This window comes from Schistocerca americana, chromosome 1 (assembly GCF_021461395.2).
Source record: "Schistocerca americana isolate TAMUIC-IGC-003095 chromosome 1, iqSchAmer2.1, whole genome shotgun sequence".
Lineage (NCBI taxonomy): Eukaryota > Metazoa > Arthropoda > Insecta > Orthoptera > Acrididae > Schistocerca > Schistocerca americana.
Window position 1 is genome coordinate 912433425 of NC_060119.1, and position 20455 is coordinate 912453879.

The 20455-nt window shown below is 43.9% G+C and overlaps 1 pseudogene; it reads right to left on the minus strand.

The window, feature by feature from the left end:
- Window positions 1-19912: 19912 nt before the first annotated feature.
- On the minus strand, window positions 19913-20030 carry LOC124556021 (annotated as a pseudogene).
- Between the last annotated feature and the right edge of the window lie 425 nt (window positions 20031-20455).

Sequence of the window (20455 nt, forward strand, 5' to 3'; positions counted from 1 at the left end):
CATGGAGAGGAAATTAAAACTTTGAGGTTCGCCGATTACATTGTAATTCTGTCACATACAGCAAAGGACCTGGAAGAGCAGCTGAACGGAATGGAGAGTGTCTTGAAAGGAGGATATAAGATGAACATCAACAAAAGCAAAACGAGGATAATGGAATGTAGTCTAATTAAATCGGGTGATGCTGAAGGAATTAGATCAGGAAATGAGATACTTAAAGTAGTAAAGGAGTTTTGCTATTTGGGGAGCAAAATAACTGATGATGGTCGACGTAGAGAGGATATAAAACGTAGACTGGCAATGGCAAGGAAAGCGTTTCTGAAGAAGAGAAATTTGTTAACATCGAGTATAGATTTAAGTGTCAGGAAGTCGTTTCTGAAAGTATTTGTATGGAGTGTAGCCATATATGGAAGTGAAACATGGACGGTAAATAGAATGGGAGCTTTCGAAATTTGGTGCTACAGAAGAATGCTGTAGGTTAGATGGGTAGATCACATAACTAATGAGGAGGTATTGAATAGAACTGAAGAGAGGAGAAATTTGTGGCACAACTTGACTAGAAGAAGGGGTCGGTTGGTAGGACATATTCTGAGGCATCAAGGGATCACCAATTTAGTATTGGAGGGTAAGAATCGTAGAGGGTGACCAAGAGATGAATACACTGAACAGATTCAGAAGTATGTAGGTTGCAGTAGGTACTGGGAGATGAAGAAGCTTGCACAGGATAGAGTAACATGGAGAACTGCATCAAACCAGTGTCTGGACTGAAGGCCGCAACAACAACACCATGAACAGTTAGCGGTGTATATCTCCAAAGTACGTTGGAATCCACATATGTACGCTTTTGTCCAGCGGAGCTCAAAGCAGTCCTGCGATTGACTTCCCCGAGGCTGCGTAGAGGCTCTGCCGTTCTTGTGCTCCAACAGAACGAGAGAACGCGTTTTGTAGTGAACTACTCGTGCACGGCAACTGGATTGATGGATTTGGATGAAACCTGCATTTTGCTGTTGAAATACAGTCTCTCACAAACACTATACAATAAGTATTTCCTTAGTGATGTGGGTGGTCTCGCCGGCCGGAGTGCCCGAGCGGCTCTAGGCGCTACAGTCTGGAGCCGCGCGACCGCTACGGTCGCAGGTTCGAATCCTGCCTCAGGCATGGATGTGTGTGATGTCCTTAGGTTAGTTAGGTTTAAGTAGTTCTAAGTCTATGGGACTGATGACCTCAGAAGTTAAGTCCCATAGTGCTCAAAGCCATGTGAACCATTTTGGGTGGTCTCATTACTTTTTTGTTGATAAATGTGTGACTTGTTACAAATACCAAAAAATAATTCACACGATTCTTTCTTTAATGACTAAGACAAGCATTTGGTTTAGGTGTCTTCGTTTGAGGAGAACTTAAGACGGCCAAGCGAACCTGTACAAGTATTATGGAAACGACACAACTCGTGCAATGTTTACGTTCTGTTGACAACCACATCTACCGAAAAGGTAATATGCTAGTAAACAGTAACACAGATACCAACTTCACGTGAATGTGGAGGGGTTGAAATTTATTATTTCTTATCGTTTAGACAACGTTGATATGTTCAGAGACAAAATACAAGCTCGGATTGTACAAAAATTGGGAAGAAAATGGAGAGAAACGTCTCTCGCGTCCTATAAAATTTCATATGTAGCCATTAGAAAGACAGTAGGAACCTAACACCACAAGAAGACTATCTTCTCCAGTCTCAAGAACGAGCAGATGTTTTACTACAGCTCTATGCAGAACTTGACACACCATTCATCTACCGGGCATCTTCCAACAACTCTCTGACAAACCTACCGAGATAGAGCATAGATCGAAACGCAGTTTTGTACGAAGAGAGTAACAGTATAGAATCAATAAATCACGTCTTTTTGAGTTTAGGATGAAAAATATAGAAGAATTAGTCGTTAGCCTAAAGAAACTGTTTTTGTCTTTCTCTGCCAACATGAAATAAAAAAATGGTGCAAATGCAAATGGCTCTGAGCACTATGGGACTTAACATCTATGATCATCAGTCCCCTAGAACTTAGAACTACTTAAACCTAACTAACCTAAGGACAGCACACAACACCCAGCCATCACGAGGCAGAGAAAATCCCTGACCCCGCCGGGAATCGAACCCGGGAACCCGGGCGTGGGAAGCGAGAACGCAACCGCACGACCACGAGATGCGGGCCAACATGAAATATTTTCAAGTTTTCTAGCAGATACGAGATCCGAGGTGTACAGAACATTTTCTTGTACACTTCCAAAAAAACAACACACTCATCTAACACTTACACCACTTTAATTTACAGAAGGTGTGGTCCGACAAACAGTTATTAGTCACGGTATTTAATTTCATAGAAGATATCTAGTTAACTAGTAAAAATGTATTACTCTTCAAAAATTATTATGTCTTTATTATTCTAAGAGACTTTTATATATTTTGAAATATTGAAATTCTAAAATTTGTAGTAGTCTTGGATCTCTGTATACATGACATGTGTTAGACTCCTTTTTTTCGGTAATAATTGCTTCTCATTTCGTGCAAAACTTTTTTCCGCTCTTCAATGAACCATTCGTAGATCGGCAGCGATAATGCTTCATAGGTCCAAAGATTCTGCCCAAAGTCGGACGATTTTATGGCTGTTAAACATAACGCTTTGTGAAACAAGTATTTTTTTCACTCCGCTGAGCATCTAGTGAAATGGTTCAAAAATAAATATTGGAATGCTCAGTACTCTAAACAGTCTTTCCGGCTGGTTGGTATAATGTGATATTCTCCATGCTACTCAAGAGTGAAATGGGATGATGTCTGATGTTCCGAAACCATGAATTTTCGGGATAAAGTGGTTTCTTATGTATGTCAGAAACACGTTTCTTTAAGTTGCTTCGCATATATGCTCATAGTACCTGCTAACTTTCTCTTTACTGTAAATGTTCCAAAACGTCATAGTTTCAGTGTAACTTGGATCCCGCCTGGACAGATTCTGTATTGTTGCTAGAAGTTGAAATATGCTCGTCTCTAATGTCATCTCAACGCGAAAAACAGTTGCTCCCTCAATGGGCTGCAGAAGTCAGTTTTTAACGAAACCTACGAACAATAAAAAAACACAACAAACAAAAATCACCGATCGAGATGGTGCAGTGGTTAGCACACTGAATTCATATTCGGGAGGACGACGTTTCAAACCCGGGTCCGGCCACCCTGATTTAGATTTTCTGTGATTTCCCTAAATCGCTTCAGGCAACTACCAGGATGGTTTCTTTGAAAGGGCACGGCCGACTTCCTTCCCTTTTCTTCCCTAATCCGATGGGACCGATGACATCGCTGTTTGGTCCCATTCCCCAAATCAACCAACCAGCACACAAAAATGGAATACAGACAGTGCAGTGCGTAACAAAACATACGTTCCGACCTATAGTATGGTTTTTGCAGCACGTGTGTGATTTATACACATATTCTTTACAGATAACCACCTAATAAAGGCACCTATTATGTCGCGAGAAGGTGCTCACAGAATTTCAAGTATCAATTTTTACTGCGGAGAAGTGGACGAGTGCTTATCATGATTGAAATTAAAAAGCAGAAACATATTTAACCATTTAGTACGACTGGAGCTCGGCAGAAGAGAGGACAATAACGATTGTCCTAATATCTGTCGACCGGGTGGGAGTTTCGTAATGTACCATTTCACATTTACGCCTACGCTAAGTGCAAAACTTAAAAAAATAGTTTTCTTTTAGTAAAACGTTAGCCTGTTATATCGCTTTTCAGGAATTGATTGTCGGAGCTGTAATTACATTTCTGTGTACCAGTCATTGCTAACAGGTGCACATTCCTTTTCTTTTAATGGATAAGTAGCTTGACTTTTATCGTGCTGTCACTTTTTGTTCGCTTTTGTTAAAAAAAGAAAAAAGGTTGATGAGGCGGCTTTTGGCATCATTTTCTCATAAAAGGTTACCGCTTAAGAAAAATAATTGCGGCTGAGAGGTTCTGAACATTAAACTCTCCTTCGCTCCCGTTCTGAGGCTGAGCGTCGTTCACTTGCCTTTGCGACCAATAACGGTTAATGATTCTCGGGCAGTCCTGGCCCCCTCTCCCCACCTCCCCCATCAACCGCCGCTGCTCCCGGACTAGATTTCTTTAGCGATATATCAGCGTATGTAATGGTATTCGAGAGCCTTGGCAGAATGCCGCGAAGGGTTGCAGCTGCAGCTGTAGGAATTCCATTAGCTTAACATCGACCAGCGGCAGTGCAGCGCAAGTTGTAAGTCGGCTCGGCGCGGAGCGGCGGTCAGCTAATGCAGTGCTCGCAACGGCGGTCCTGCCCGCGCCCTCAGGAGAGGGCTCTCCAAGTCGCCGTGGAGAGTGCATCGTGACCCGCAAGCCACTGACCGATTGGACTACTTGTTTTGTTTTTGTCAAAAGTGAACGAAATAGAGGAATAAAGATAGTAACATGAGAACGTCCATGAGACCGGTTACCTGAGTATTTAATTTTGTTACCAAAAGATTAACTTTTACACAAATAGAGTTTATTTCGCTCAAAGAAAGTGTCGCAGCTTTTTGATATCGAAATTATTGGTTAAAACAGTCTTTGTTGCAATTTTAGTTTTTTATTTTTCAACGACGCGTTTCGCCTTATTTAGGCATCTTCAGGTTAACTACACTGAAAACAGAGAACAAATATATCTATTTAAGAATCGCGATCGCGTTGTGCAGACTTCGAAAACCCATAAGCATGTATAAACAGATCACCCATTGAGAGAGCAAATACCTTAATTTGGTATTTATTAAAAGAATCCTTTAGTCAGTGTAGCCAAAGGGCATCGTCAAATATATCAGGCCAACATCGCGTTCGTTAAACTCAGTAAAAACTAGCCTGATATATTTGACGATGCCCTTTGGCTACACTGACTAAAGGATTCTTCTAAGAAATACCAAATTAAGGTATTTGCTCTTTCAATAGGTGATCTGTTTATACATGCTTATAGGTTATCCAAGTCTGCACAACGCGATCGCAATTCTTAAATAGATGTATTTGTTCTCTGTTTTCAGTGTAGATAACCTGATGATGCCTAAATAAGGCGAAACGCGTCGTTGAAAAATAAAAAACTAAAATTGCAACCAAGACTGTTTTTAACAAATACTGTTAAGCACTGGTTTGCTGTATGCCACATATGGATTGGAAGGACATCGAAATTGTTTAGGGGAAAATATGCGGGTTAAGAGCGTAGCTAGTCAAGATGTAATAGATGTGGACATCTTTAAGGATCGGAAAATTAAGTTCTCCATGTTTCATAAGGACGTTTATTTCCTTCACGGAGTACTGTTGGGCGGGCCCTGGTTGGCTTTCAAGGTCACCAGTTGTTATTGACTTAGCCTGACTGTTCAGACAATCTGGACGATGAGATAATGGACTGTCTGGACAATTTGGACTATGAGGGTGGTTTGATAAGCCTGGGAAAAAAGCAAGAAAAAATATTAGATTTGTAAACAAGTCACGTAACTTCTTGACATAGTCTCCTTTGAGGGACATACACTTGGTCCAGCGATCCTCCAGCTTCTTCATTCCACAAACAAATAGGTTTTGTCAAACTGTGTAAAATACTCGTCGACTGCAACTATCACTTCCTCATTCGATGAAAATTTCTTTCAAGCAGTTTCTCCCCAGTTATCGCTGGTGTATGGGATGGTGCATTATCCGGGTGAAATAGCACTTTTTTCCCAACACTAGTTTCATGCGATCCAAAAATAAAGCATAATAGGGTCCAGATATCGTTCTACCATTTTCCAAGTAATCTATGAGGATTATTCTAAGGAATCACAAAAAACAGTGTCCATCATCTTACCAGTTGACAAAATGGTCTTTGCCTTCTTTGGTGAACTTTCACCAGCCTTAGCCCATTGATTTGACTGCCATTTTGACTCTGGTGTGTAATGAGGTTTCATCAGCAGTCATAAATCGGCGCAAAACGTCTTGCGGACTGCGACTGAATGTCGACAGACATTGTGTTGAAATGTGGTGCTGGATGTGCTTTTGGACGTCTGTGAGCAACCGAGGCACTCACCTTGCACACAGGCTTCTTCATACCCAATTCTCCATGCAGAATATTACGCACTCGGTCAGTTGAGGTGAATACAGTCTCAGCAGTCTCGCGAATTTTTATTCGACGTATTGAATTATCATGTCATGGATTTTATCAATGGTTGTCTTCCTGGTTACCTCAATTGGACAGCCGGAGGGCGTTTCAAGTTCGGTGCTTGTGCGACCGCGTTTAAATTCACTTATCCAAAAATAAATGATCTCCAATGATAGTGCAGAGTCTGTGTGAACTTCATCCACTTCTGTTTTAATTTGTGCGCTAGTCCAACTCTTCAAATAAAAATGTTTAACAACAGTACGAAACTCGATTTTCTCCATTTTTCAATTGCAGTTGACACATTGATCAATTCAGACGGCTGTCAGCAATGAAATGCACGCTGTACATTTTTGAAATTCTATACATGATCCTTTGAGTAATCAGCTTACCAAAAAAGAATTTTCCATTGTTTCATCGAAGTTTACCAGACTTATCAAACCATTCTGTGGACATCTTTAAGAGGCGTTAAATCAAAAAATTAAGTTCTCCTTGTTTCATAAGGATGATCATTTCTTGCACGGGTGCAGTTGGATGGAGCTAGTTGGTTTGCAATCTCGTCAGCAAATCTTGATTTAACCCATACTGGACTGTCTGAACACTCTGGACGATCTGTAAGGAAACACTATTTCAGTAACATAGGGATGAAGGACAACTGACGTCGTTGAAACTACCATCGCAGGTTTAGCCTGAGATCGTTAGAGAAACCACGGACAACCTAAATCTGGGCCAGTCGATGGAGATTTATGCTCTTCTGACTAATAAATTTGAATATATTATCTTAACCTTTGAATCACCCTCCATCGATTAAATTATGCAATGTTACTGTGAAGTAAAGCGTTTTCCTAGAAAACAGTTTTTTCACGAAGAAACTCTAGCAGATGGGAACGGAAGTTTAAGATGTGAAGCTACTTCGTCAACTACTGTCCTTGATAACTGAATCTAGAGGGCGTTTCATGTGTGCTGTACCGTCACTTTTTTCTCGAAACCGTAGCATGTGATCTTTTTAGGATAAAATGCCTTTTAGCCAGACCGGTAAATAGTAATTGAGCTGTGAATTTTATACAGCCTGGACGCTGCTGGGAAAAGAAGAAAACGAATTTAAGAATTTTGAATCGGAATAAAGCTAGTATCGACGAACGGAGTTCTCAAAGGCGAAAATTCACTATGTAAAATCTTGTGCCGATTGCATGATGTCATCAAAACTCTTTTTGGCAACGCACCGCACTTTTCGAAACTGCTTTTCGTCCCTGCTAGTATCACTATTCGGGTCTAACACGTGGTGTTTCAGGGGTACATTGCCAACAGTTTCTGTGTGTATATATAAATCTTTCAGTAGTAGAAATTTGATATGCTTGTAAAACTAGGAGAGCGGGCTCTCTGCAGAGAAACAACCAAGCCCATCACGGCGGCCAAGAGAACTTTTTCGATGATTGGAGACACACAGTCGCAGTAGAGGGCACGTAAAACTGATTCATAGTCGTGACAAGGAAGTCAGAAGACGTATTTAAAGGTGACAAAACGGCAGGGATTGCTGCTGGCATACATCCCGATTCATATCTTTCAGCACGAAGAATAGCAAACGATTTGGAAGCCAGTCTGAAGAATTTTGCATATGTTACGAGGTTCAGCGCTTCGCATTGAAGTACTGCCCACTTGTCTCAATACGTCGTCAATCCATCTGCCACTCTCTTAATATCACTATGAATCCAACACAAAACTTCCTTGTGCGACCTTTCATTATTTTGTCTCATTATCGCCTAGGACCATCTCCATTTCAGTTTCATAAGTCACTATTACGTCCTCAACTCCTGTCTTTTGTCTTACAAATTTGCTTGTTTTTCTGTCCGTTCTTGGAATGCCCAACATGCATCTATCCATTCCTTGTAGAGAAAATCTCAATTTTTAAACTGTTTCACTTACGTAAGCTACTACCGTCAGTAAATTCTGATTATAGACCACCTGTGTTAGGCATATTGTGAGCATTCACTTTCCCAAATGACCTCCAAGCCATTTTTACCTCCTGTTTATTCATTTAAGTGTTCACCCGCTTGCTGTTTCCAGTTGCTCTAAGAATAAAAATTAGCCAACTATTTCCGTAAGTTCATCTTTAGTCTTTACTATCGATACACTGATTGTGCATTAGTTTGGTCTTACTGTAATTGATCTTCAAGTTCACTTATAGTATTATACTTGCACGTTCAGTGCCGCCACCCTCTGCTGCGGTTGTTATGGATTTGAAGCAAGCGTGACAACGTTATTCGCAAATTGAAGATAATTCAGATAAGATCCGCTTATGAGAACTGAGTAAGAGAATGATCGTCATTTGACTCCCTTACGGGAATTTTCGGTTGCCATCCCCTCCACTCCTTACTAACATAACACTTCTCTGGAAAGCACTTCCTCCTCCCAGAATTTCTCGCAATATTACGTTCCGCTTGAAGGAATTGGAAGAATACCGTATTTCAAAGAAAAACCCAACAGAAAGTTCCCAGTCCCTTAACGAGCATAATATTTTTCAGCCTCAATGTCAGCATCAGTCTTCTGACAGGTTTGATGCAGCTCTCCACGAATTCCTGTCTACTGCCGAAATCTTCATCTCGGAACAGCTCTTGCGACCAACTTTCTCAATTACTTGTTGGCTGTATCCCAATCTCTGTCTTCTCCTGCAGTTTTTACCCTTTACAGCTCTCTCTAGTACCACAGATGCTATTCCCTGATATTTAAACACATGTTCTTCCATGCTGCCCCGTCTTGTAGTCGGTGTTTTCGATATGTTCCCTTCTTCACCGATCCTGAATGTAGTCTCCTCATCCCTTATCTTATCAGCTCAACTAATTTTCAGCATCCTTCTACAGTATCACATCTCAAACGCTCCAATCCTCTTTTTTCCCTATGGCCCAACAGTCCAGAATTCACTTCCATACAGTGTTGTGCTTAAGTGAAGGCTGACGTTTGATTCTGGATAGTAGACTTCTTTTAACAGGAACGTCCTCTTTGCTTGTGCTAGTCTACTTTTTGTGTCCCCCTTGCTTCCTCCGTCATGGGTTATTTTACTTCCAAGGTAGTATCAGAATTCCTTACCATAGCCTACTTCGTGATCATCAGTTTTTGTTAGGTTTATCACTTATTTCCTTTATACTACTCCTCATTACTTTCGTCTTTCTTCGTTTTACTCTCAGTCTGTACTCTGTATTCATTAGACTGACCATTCCATTCAAAGGATTTCCCTTCATTCTTAATTTTTATCCCACTCCTTATTTTTTCTTTTATTTCCGTTTTTGCAATATGTAGACTGGTGAATTCGTTCTTGGTTTTCCAGTCTTATTTTTCCCTCTTGGTTCTTGTACATGCTGTATACTACCAGCCTTTCCCTGTGGCTTACTATTTTTTTATTTGTATTTCACCATTTTACGCTTTAAAATTTTTTTTCTAGGTCAGAAAATGAAATGAACGTGCCCTGATTTTGACAAGTCTTGCTTCCATTATCAAGTTCAAGTCATAATTACCTCTCTTGTGATTTTACCTTTCCGAAATCAAAAATGATCGTCGGCTAATAGTTAATTCGGATGCATGAGACCTTAAGCTGGTGGTGCGATAATTCTCAGACTCATCTACCCTTGCTGTCATCGAGTTAATGTGACGCTCATAATCCGCAGGAACGTTCTGAATTTGCTCTTCGGTTTCTGGCACGGATCTAAGTTGAAAATACGTTGCGGTGCAACATTCTATTCAGTGGCGAGGCACATTTTAGACTACAGGAAACAATGAATACACAGAACTGCGGAATTTGGGGTACTGTTAAAGCGCGTGTTGTGCACAAAGAGACATTGCACTCACCGGATGTGATTGTGTGCTGTGGATTCATAACCACCTTTAATCTCAGTTCGTTCTTCCTTGAAGAGACTACACCCAGAGGGCCTCTCAAGTGTACCGTGCCGTCTGCACGTTTTCTAGACCACTTGCACAGCATTTGATTCCTGTTCTGCAACAGCGCAACTGTGCGTGATTCAATGTTTTCATGAAAGATGGGGCAACACGTAATGTCGCTCGCCCAGTGAAAAATCTGATCAATACAATCTTTCATGAACGTGTTATGTCCAGAGGTTTTCCAGATGCATGGCCTGCAAGACCACCTGATCTGAATCCATGTGACTTTTGGCTCTGGAGATATCTAAAAGAAAGCGTTTCGCATGGGCACGTTCGGTTTATCCGATCTGAAGCCCAGTATATGGGAACACGTTGCTCAGATTCCACCGGAACTGCTGCGAGTAGCTATTGACAACGTGATTTTACGGATGCAGCATCTCGTCGCCGTCTCCGGTGTTTATATTGAACGAACTGTGCCAGACGGCCGCTGTGGCCGAGCGGTTCTAGACGCTTCCGTCCAGAACCGCGCTGCTGCTACGGTCGCAGGTACGAATCCTGCCTCGGGCATGGATGTGTGTGTTCTCCTTAGGTTAGTTAGGTTTAAGAAATTCTAAGTCTAGGGGACTGATGACCTCAGATGTTAAGTCTCATAGTGCTTGGACAAACTGTGCAAGCGGTGCTTAATAACAAAATCAACATTATGCTTTTCTCACCTGGCTGTCCTTTCCTGTCCACGTCCCCTTGCTAATACATTAACTATGGAAATATTTATATACGTCTTTTTATTGCTTTCACAGCGCCAAATGTGCACCTGGTGGCCAAAACTGGAACTAATTTTTTCCCGTGTAAATCACTTCTGCATTAACGCACTGCATATCTACTAAGCTTCGCTACCGTATGATAATTACTGCCCACACTGGACCACCGTGAGTAGTTACACTTTAACCACACGGTATTAATGATCTAGAGCCTAGCGTAGGAAGCTCCATGACACTGTTCGCAGGTGATGGAGTTGTCTGTCAGAAGCTAGCAACGCCACAAGACTAGAGCGAATTCCAGGAAGACCTGACGCTGCAGAGACTGGCAGTTAACCATGAACATAAATACAATGAAGAGCCAAAGAAACTGGTACAGGCATACGTATTCAAATACAGAGATATGTGAACAGGCAGAATACGGTGGTACAGTCGGCAACGCCTCTATAAGACAACAGGCGTCTGCCGCATTTGTTACTGCAGCAGCAATGGCACGTTATCAAGGTTTAAGTGAGTTTGAAAATGGTGTTACAGTCGGCGCACGAGCGATGGGGCACAGCATCTCCGAGGTAGCGATGAAGTGGGGATTTACCCGTACGACCATTTCACTGGTGTACCGTGGGTATCAAGAATCCGGTGAAATCTCCGACATCGCTGCAGCCGGAAAAGGATCCTGCAAGAACGGGACCAACGACGAATGAAGAGAATCGTTCAACGTAAGAGAAGTGCAACCCTTCCGCAAATTGCTGCAGATTTCAGTGCTGGGCCATCAACAAGTGTCAGAGTGCGAAACATTGAGCGAAACATCATGAAGAGAATCGTTCAACGTAAGAGAAGTGCAACCCTTCCGCAAATTGCTGCAGATTTCAGTGCTGGGCCATCAACAAGTGCCAGAGTGCGAAACATTGAGCGAAACATCATCGATACGGGCTTTCGGAGCCGAAGGCTCCACACGCGTACCCTTAATGACTGCACGACCCAAAGTTTTACGACTCCTCTGGGCCCGTCGACACCGACATCGGACTGTTGATGATGCAAATATGCATAGTTTGACGAATCTCGCTTCAAATTGCATCGAGCGGACGGACGTGTACGGATATGGAGACAACCTCATGATTCCATGGAACCTGCACGTCAGCAGGGCACTATTCAAGCTAGTGGATGCTCTACAATGGTGTGGAGAGTGTGCAGTTGGAGTGATATGGGACTCCTAATACGTCTAGATATGACTCTGATAGGTGACACTTACGTAAGCATCCTGTCTGATCACCTGCATCCATTCATGTCCATTTTGCATTCCGACGGACTTGAGCAATTATAGCAGGACAATGCGACATCCCACACGTCCAGGATTGATACAGAGTGGCTCCAGGAACACTGTTCTGAATTGAAACACATCCGATGGTCACCCAACTCGCCTCTCATGAACATTATTGAGCATATCTGGGAGGCCTTGCAATATGCTCTTCAGAAGAGATCTCCACTCCCTCGTATTCTTAAGGATTTGTGGACATCCCTGCAGGGTTCATGGTGTCAGTTCCCTCCAGCACTACTTCAGAACTTATTCGAGTATTCGAGTCCATGCCACATCGTGCTGCAGCACTTCTGCGTGCTCGCGGCGGCCCTACACGATAGTCGGCAGGTGTACCAGTTTCTTTGGCTCTTCAGTGTAACTGTAACGTAGCGCGAAGAAATGGATTAAGTAACTCAGTGCTCTGCGGTTACATTATTTGGGGCAATCCACCGGAAACCGTAAATACCACAAAAACCTAGAAGTAACTATCCAGGGCGACGTAAACTAGAATGACAACACAAAACTCATTTTAGGAAAACTAGATACCAGGTTGAGAGTCGTTGCAAGAATATTCAGGAAATGTATTTCTGCCACGGAAGAAGTGGCTTTCAAAACTCTAATGTGACTGATTCTTGAATATTGCTCTATAGTGTGGCACTCTGAACAGGTTGTATTAACAATGGAGGTAGAAAAAATGCAACGAAGAGAAGCGCACTTCGTTACGGTTTTAGTCGGCGCGAGAGTATTACGGAGATTTTCAACAAACTCCAACGGCTGACGCTGCTAGGGAGGCGTTGCGAATCGCGGAGACGTTTACTGCTGAAATTCCGTAAAGTGTTGGGCTGGACATTACTAACTCCCACATACGTCTTCGGAAATAATCACAGCAAGAAAATCCGAGAAATGCGAGTTAATAAGAAGGTTTACTGACTGTCACTAATCCCACGCGCCATTCGCGAATCGGCAAGGGAACGGGACAGAAGACTGTGGTACGAGAAGTTCAAATGGTTCAAATGGCTCTGAGCACTATGGGACTTAACATCTGAGGTCATCAGTCCCCCAGAACTTAAACTACTTAAACCTAACTAACCTAAGGACATCACACACATCCATGCCCGAGGCAGGATTCGAACCTGCGACTGCAGCGCCTAGAACCGCTCGGCCACTCCCGCCGGCTAGGTACGGGAAGTACCCTCGGCAACACATAGTAATGTGGCTTGAGAACTATACAGGGTGATTCCGTGATGATGTTACAGACTTTCAGGGACGATGGATAAAAGTAAATGTCCCAGTCTGAGGCAACAGGCCCTCGTTCGGAAGTAACCGAGTCGAAAGTTGTAAGCGAAAATCGTTCTGATACCTCCGAAAGTTGAATAAACGTACCGGTACTGTTATTGCTAAGGTTGTAGGGTGTGCAACTTTCAGAGGCGGTGGTATGGAGCAAAGAAGCAAAAAAGGTGTAGTAAACATGGGCTCTAAAATGCATACCTGAAGAGCCGTGAGCACTTGTGCATCTTCGATACTGTAAATCACATCTCTTCTATAGAAAGTTCTTTGGTTTTTCTATTTTGGGAGGAGGTAGTGTGGACCGAAAAATGCGTAACGTAAGAGCTCTCAGTAGAAGAGATACATTTCGTAGTATCGAAGATGAACAATTGCTCACAGCTCTTAAGGTATGCATTTTAGGAGCCACGTTTACAGGACATTTTTTTCTTGTTTCGGTGCCCACAACCATCTCTGGAAGTTGCCGACTCTACAATCTTAGCAATAACAAAACCGTTACAAGTATTTCCGTGCCAAAGTTATTGGAACGATTTTCGTTTATAATCTTCGACTCGGTTGTTTCCGGGCCAGGGTCCCTTACCTCAACTCATATATTTACCCTTCTCCATCATCCCTGAAAGTTTGTAATGTCATGACTCACTTACTCCGTAGATGCAGGCTACAAACGAGATGATGAAAGCCTGATGGGTATGTAGCCCCCTTTCAGGCTCATTTTAGACGAATTAGGAAAAACCAATCCATCAGATTGTGAGCTCCATAGAGAGCACGTTAACCCAACGGGGCTCTTGGAAAATCTGATGGACGCCATCTTTCGAGTCGCTAACAGGCGACTCCATCTATCGGATAAGACTCAAATGCACGCCACACCGGCCGGCGAACATCATTCGAATCGTATTATAGTTCGCTGAAACGCACGTCTCAACAGCCTCATACACGATACGACAGAAATAAAGAGAAAGAACCCATTTGCTACCGTGCTCTCGAGAAGCCACAAGTAGGCCGCTGAATCTTACATTCCTATCTGATTTTCTTAAATTACAGTGAGGTCATACGAACTAGTTGATAATGAGTTAATACTACTTCAGCACTTGTGAACGAAATTTTTATTATGTTAACTATTCACAGCACTATCATTAAAACCGCGTCTATTTTGATCGAACGCTGCTACGCTACTCTCGGGCCGCTACTTGATTGGAGCGGGACGGGTAGCGATGAAAGCTGTGTACCCCGCAGTGTGCAACACAAACCTATTTGGCGACACGGAATTGTGCTGTCGGTAAACGTTTCGGGAGCGCGTGCGGTAGGCAGTAACAGCGTGCAGCGGAGCGTGCATGCGCAACACAAACGAGACCGTACCCAGAGCGTGCAGCGGGCGGTGAGCCATGGCTTTTGGAGAAATTATCACAGCAATACAAGAAACGCCAGAACTGTGGCAGTATTGTCATTTTCATTATAAATATAGGTCGACTGGAAGGTAGATATGTACTGAAACAGTAATAAAACTTAATACTGACGGCAAGTAAATACTTTTACTGTTTCATTCTGTTCTGACGAAAGTAATTCACAAACATGTGCCGCACATTTCAAACAACTAGTGCTGCACATGCAATTGTTTAAACTGTGTAATACTAATTTCGTTTAAAAATAAAATGTTGGAAAAGCAGAAGAAAATTGTTGAAGTCACTTTTCTTGCTTCAAAGTTAACTGTAAGTTCTTGCTCTAGCGGTGTGGCTAATGGAAATTGGTGCAGTGTGCTCTCAAGCGTGAGTCTATCTTTATTAAAAAATGGTTCAAATGGCTCTGAGCACTATGGGACTCAACTGCTGTGGTCATAAGTCCCCTAGAACTTAGAACTACTTAAACATAACTAACCTAAGGACATCACACACATCCATGCCCGAGGCAGGATTCGAACCTGCGACCGTAGCGGTCGCGCGGTTCCGGACTGAGCGCCTAGAACCGCTAGACCACCGCGGCCGGCGCACCATATTTCGAAAGCTTCTATTCTCTTCTTGTCCAAACTATTTACTGTCCATGTTTCACTTCCATACAGGGCTACACTCCATACGAATACTTTCAGAAACGACTTCCGGACACTTAAATCTATACTCGATGTTAACAAATTTCTCTTCTTCAGAAACGCTTTCCTTGCCATTGGCAGTCTACATTTTATATCCTCTCTACTTCGACCATCATCAGTTTTTTGCGTCCCCGGCTCGTGGTCGTGCGGTAGCGTTCTCGCTTCCCGGGCCCGGGTTCGATTCCCGGCGGGGTCAGGGATTTTCTCTGCCTCGTGATGACTGGGTGTTGTGTGATGTGCTTAGGTTACTTAGGTTTAAGTAGTTCTAAGTTCTAGGGGACTGATGACCATAGATGTTAAGTCCCATAGTGTTCAGAGCCATTTGAACCATTTTTTAGCCAGTTATTTTGCTCCCCAAACAGCAAAACTCCTTTACTACTTTAAGTGTCTCATTTCCTAATATAATTCCCTCAGCATCTCCCGCCTTAATTCGACTACATTCCATTATCCTCGTTTAGCTTTTGTTGATGTTCATCTTATATCCTGCTTTCAAGACACTGTCCATTCCGTGCAACTGCTCTTCCAAGTCCTTTGCTCTCTCTGACAGAATTACAATGTCATCGGCGAACCTCAACTTTTTATTTCTTCTCCATGGACTTTAATACCCACTCCGAATTTTTCTTTTGTTTCCCTTAACTGCTTGCTCAATATACAGATTGAATAACGTCCGGGACAGGCTACAACCCTGTCTGACTCCCTTCCCAACCGCTGCTTCCCTTTCATGCCCCTCGACTCTTATAACTGCCATCTGTGAACTCTTATACAATGTTTTAAACTCTCCAAACAATTCTAACTGTTGCACTAGAATACCTCGACCTTTCTTTACACTGAATGACTCGAGTTTTAGAAACGTATTCCTTTCCAGTATCAAATCGAACAGTAGTGGATTCGACTCTGTTTCTTGCCTGATCTCCGCAGAACGCTACAACAGACCGCTGAACAAAGAACTGCTACTCAGGAGACTACAGCCTCGTCCAGTGTTATGACGTCATCGAGTGATCTGCCCGCTTCCCGTCCCGCTGAACTCGGGCCGTAGCTTCAGAGTGTAGTAAACTACGAAACAGCAAGCGTACTGGTCTGGAAACTAACTTCACTCTTGAGGAAGAGAGCGCAAAGCAAAAGTGTGGCGGCAGGAGTCTATTAATGGAAGGTGGGTGGAGTCGCAATGAAGACGTGAATTTAGATGAGGTCACAGGCGCGGGCTGAAATACGGCGGCTTCGCATGACCGGCCGAGGCTCATGTCTGGTGTTGCGAAACAAGGAGGCCCAGAGGCGCTTCCGGCGGCCGCCTGACCGCCTCAGGCCGGCCGCCATTTGTATGATAATGCTGGCGGATCACGCCACTAATTAGCCGCTCTCCCGCTCTGCCACTTGCGCCGACGTCACGCGCGCGATGAATCACGGCTTAGGCGCCGGCAAAGCGGCTTTCTATCGGAATTAAAATGCTGCCAGCTGTGCTGCTGCCGCATAATCTGACCTGCAAAACAGTACATTCCGCCAGAGCTGCAGTTACACGCTCCTGCGAAGCAGAAGGCAGGAGTGTCTCCGCCAGAAACATCCAAGGCCAAACAGATGGCAGCTCTGTCGGTAGAAATGGCTCTGAGCACTATGGGACTTAACTACTGTGGTCATCAGTCCCCTAGAACTTGGAACTACTAAACCTAACTAACCTAAGGACATCACACACGACCGTAGCGGTCGCGCGGTTCCAGACTGTAGCACCTAGAACCGCTCGGCCACACCGGCCGGCTCCGTCGGTAGAACTCGCATGAAATAACGTAGCATCGCCTCAGTCTCCTCGTGAGTGCTGAGCGATCGCATTCCTTTGCCCCGAAGGAGCGGATAACTGCTAATCTGTGGTTACGATGCGCCACTGACTTCAGATGAAATACTATGCTTGTTAGCACAAATATACAGGGTGTTTCAAAAATGACCGGTATATTTGAAACGGCAATAAAGCCTAAACGAGCAGCGATAGAAATACACCGTTTGTTGCAATATGCTTGGGACAACAGTACATTTTCAGGCGGACAAACTTTCGAAATTACAGTAGTTACAATTTTCAACAACAGATGGCGCTGCAAGTGATGTGAAAGATATAGAAGACAACGCAGTCTGTGGGTGCGCCATTCTGTACGTCGTCTTTCTGCTGTAAGCGTGTGCTGTTCACAACGTGCAAGTGTGCTGTAGACAACATGGTTTATTCCTTAGAACAGAGGATTTTTCTGGTGTTGGAATTCCACCGCCTAGAACACAGTGTTGTTGCAACAAGACGAAGTTTTCAACGGAGGTTTAATGTAACCAAAGGACCGAAAAGCGATACAATAAAGGATCTGTTTTAAAAATTTCAACGGACTGGGAACGTGACTGATGAACGTGCTGGAAAGGTAGGGCGACCGCGTACGGCAACCACAGAGGGCAACGCGCAGCTAGTGCAGCAGGTGATCCAACAGTAGCCTCGGGTTTCCGTTCGCCGTGTTGCAGCTGCGGTCCAAATGACGCCAACGTCCACGTATCGTCTCATGCGCCAGAGTTTACACCTCTATCCATACAAAATTCAAACGCGGCAACCCCTCAGCGCTGCTACCATTGCTGCACGAGAGACATTCGCTAACGATATAGTGCACAGGATTGATGACGGCGATATGCATGTGGGCAGCATTTGGTTTACTGACGAAGCTTATTTTTACCTGGACGGCTTCGTCAATAAACAGAACTGGCGCATATGGGGAACCGAAAAGCCCCATGTTGCAGTCCCATCGTCCCTGCATCCTCAAAAAGTACTTGTCTGGGCCGCCATTTCTTCCAAAGGAATCATTGGCCCATTTTTCAGATCCGAAACGATTACTGCATCACGCTATCTGGACATTCTTCGTGAATTTGTGGCGGTACAAACTACCTTAGACGACACTGCGAACACCTCGTGGTTTATGCAAGATGGTGCCCGGCCACATCGCACGGCCGACGTCTTCAATTTCCTGAATGAATATTTTGATGATCGTGTGATTGCTTTGGGCTATCCGAAACATACAGGAGGCGGCGTGGATTGGCCTCCCTATTCGCCAGACATGAACCCCTGTGACTTCTTTCTGTGGGGACACTTGAAAGACCATGCGTACCGCCAGAATCCAGAAACAATTGAACAGCTGAAGCAGTACATCTCATCTGCATGTGAAGCCATTCCGCCAGACACGTTGTCAAAGGTTTCGGGTAATTTCATTCAGAGACTACGCCATATTATTGCTACGCATGGTGGATATGTGGAAAATATCGTACTATAGAGTTTCCCAGACCGCAGCGCCATCTGTTGTTGAAAATTGTAACTACTGTAATTTCGAAAGTTTGTCTGCCTGAAAATGTACTGCTGTCCCAAGCATATTGCAACAAACGGTGTATTTCTATCGCTGCTCGTTTAGTTTTTATTGCCGTTTCAAATATACCGGTCATTTTTGAAACACCCTGTAATTGAACTGTAAACTTTTTGATTGAGTTCCCATCTAATCGAGCTCAAATTTCACCCATGGCCTACTTCAACAAGAATATGCAATAGTACTTCAGTGCATTATAGTTACGGTTTGCTGAATACTCATACTCGTACATGTCAATGGAGCTATATTACGTGACGTCCTCTAATTTGGATCTAATCCTGCATTCGATTTGTTTCAGACAGCCGGGCGGGGTGGCTGAGCGATTCTAGGCGCTTCAGTCTGGAACCGCGCTGCTGCTACGGTCGTGGGTTCGAATCCTGCCTCGGGCATGGATGTGTGTGTGATGTCCTTAGGTTAGTTATGTTTAAGTAGTTCTAAGTTCTAGGGTACTGATGACCTCAGATGTTGTGTCCCATAGTGCTCAGAGCCATTTCGACCATTTGTTTCAGACACATTCAAATCATTACGTAAAGTTGAAGAACTGTACAGTTCGCTGCTCCAGTTCTTTCACTGTCTCAATGGGCGAGCTGTATACTACGCTGCTGATATGACATCAGATAGAAAAATCCAGAGAATTGCATCAAGTGATTTTGAAGGTCAAGGTACAGATCGAGCTCGAATTTTTCATCTTGGACGATAGTGACGTGTTAGAGGCCCTCCTACATCAGCAACAAAAGGATCCGATACCGTCACACATGAACCTCATCTTGAACCGTGGACTATGGGTGAAACCTGGTTACTTGAAGACATAATCGAGCAGTTTACATTTCAGAAACTTTATTGACTGGGACAATATTTCATACTGAAGTCAAGTACGGGTCACAGCCTCGTATTTGCAATTTTAAGAGCACTCCGTCTTCAGGCCACAAGTGACCCATCGGGACCATCCGACCGCCGTGTCATCCTCAGCTGAGGATGCGGGTAGGAGGGGCGTGTGGTCAGCACACCACTCTCCCGGTCGTTATGATGGTTTTCTTTGACCGGAGCCGCTACTATTCGGTCGAGTAGCTCCTCAATTGGCACCACGAGGCTGAGTGCACCCCGAAAAATGGCAACAGCGCAAGGCGGCACGGATGGTCACCCATCCAAATGCCGCCCACGCCCGACAGCGCTTAACTTCGGTGATCTGACGGGAACCGGTGTATCCACTGCGGCAAGGCCGTTATTTTCAATTTTAAGAACGGATCAAAAAGTTCCGTTCGTGGGGCGTACCGACCAGAATCGGTACGTCAATGAGGAAAAATCGCCGTTAGCACTGAGGCAACCATCTACCGACGCACCAGGTTGAAGATACACAGTGTCCTACAGCGTGAAGAAGTCCGTAACTGTTTGCTGCACATCCTCGTCCAACAAGAATCGTCGACCCTTCAAGGTCCTTTTTTAAGGACCGAAGCTGTGATCAGCGTGTGGGGAGAGATGAGGGCTAAGCGACTGGTTCTTGAGTGTCTCCCACTTGAGTCATCCGCGATGTGGAGCTGTGCACATCAAGAAGTAGAAGCACTCATTACACAACGGTGATTTCGGCAGAACTGTTTTGCTTTTGTTTTGTGTTGTTTCAGGGCGCAAAAGCAACTGAGGTCATACGCGCTCAT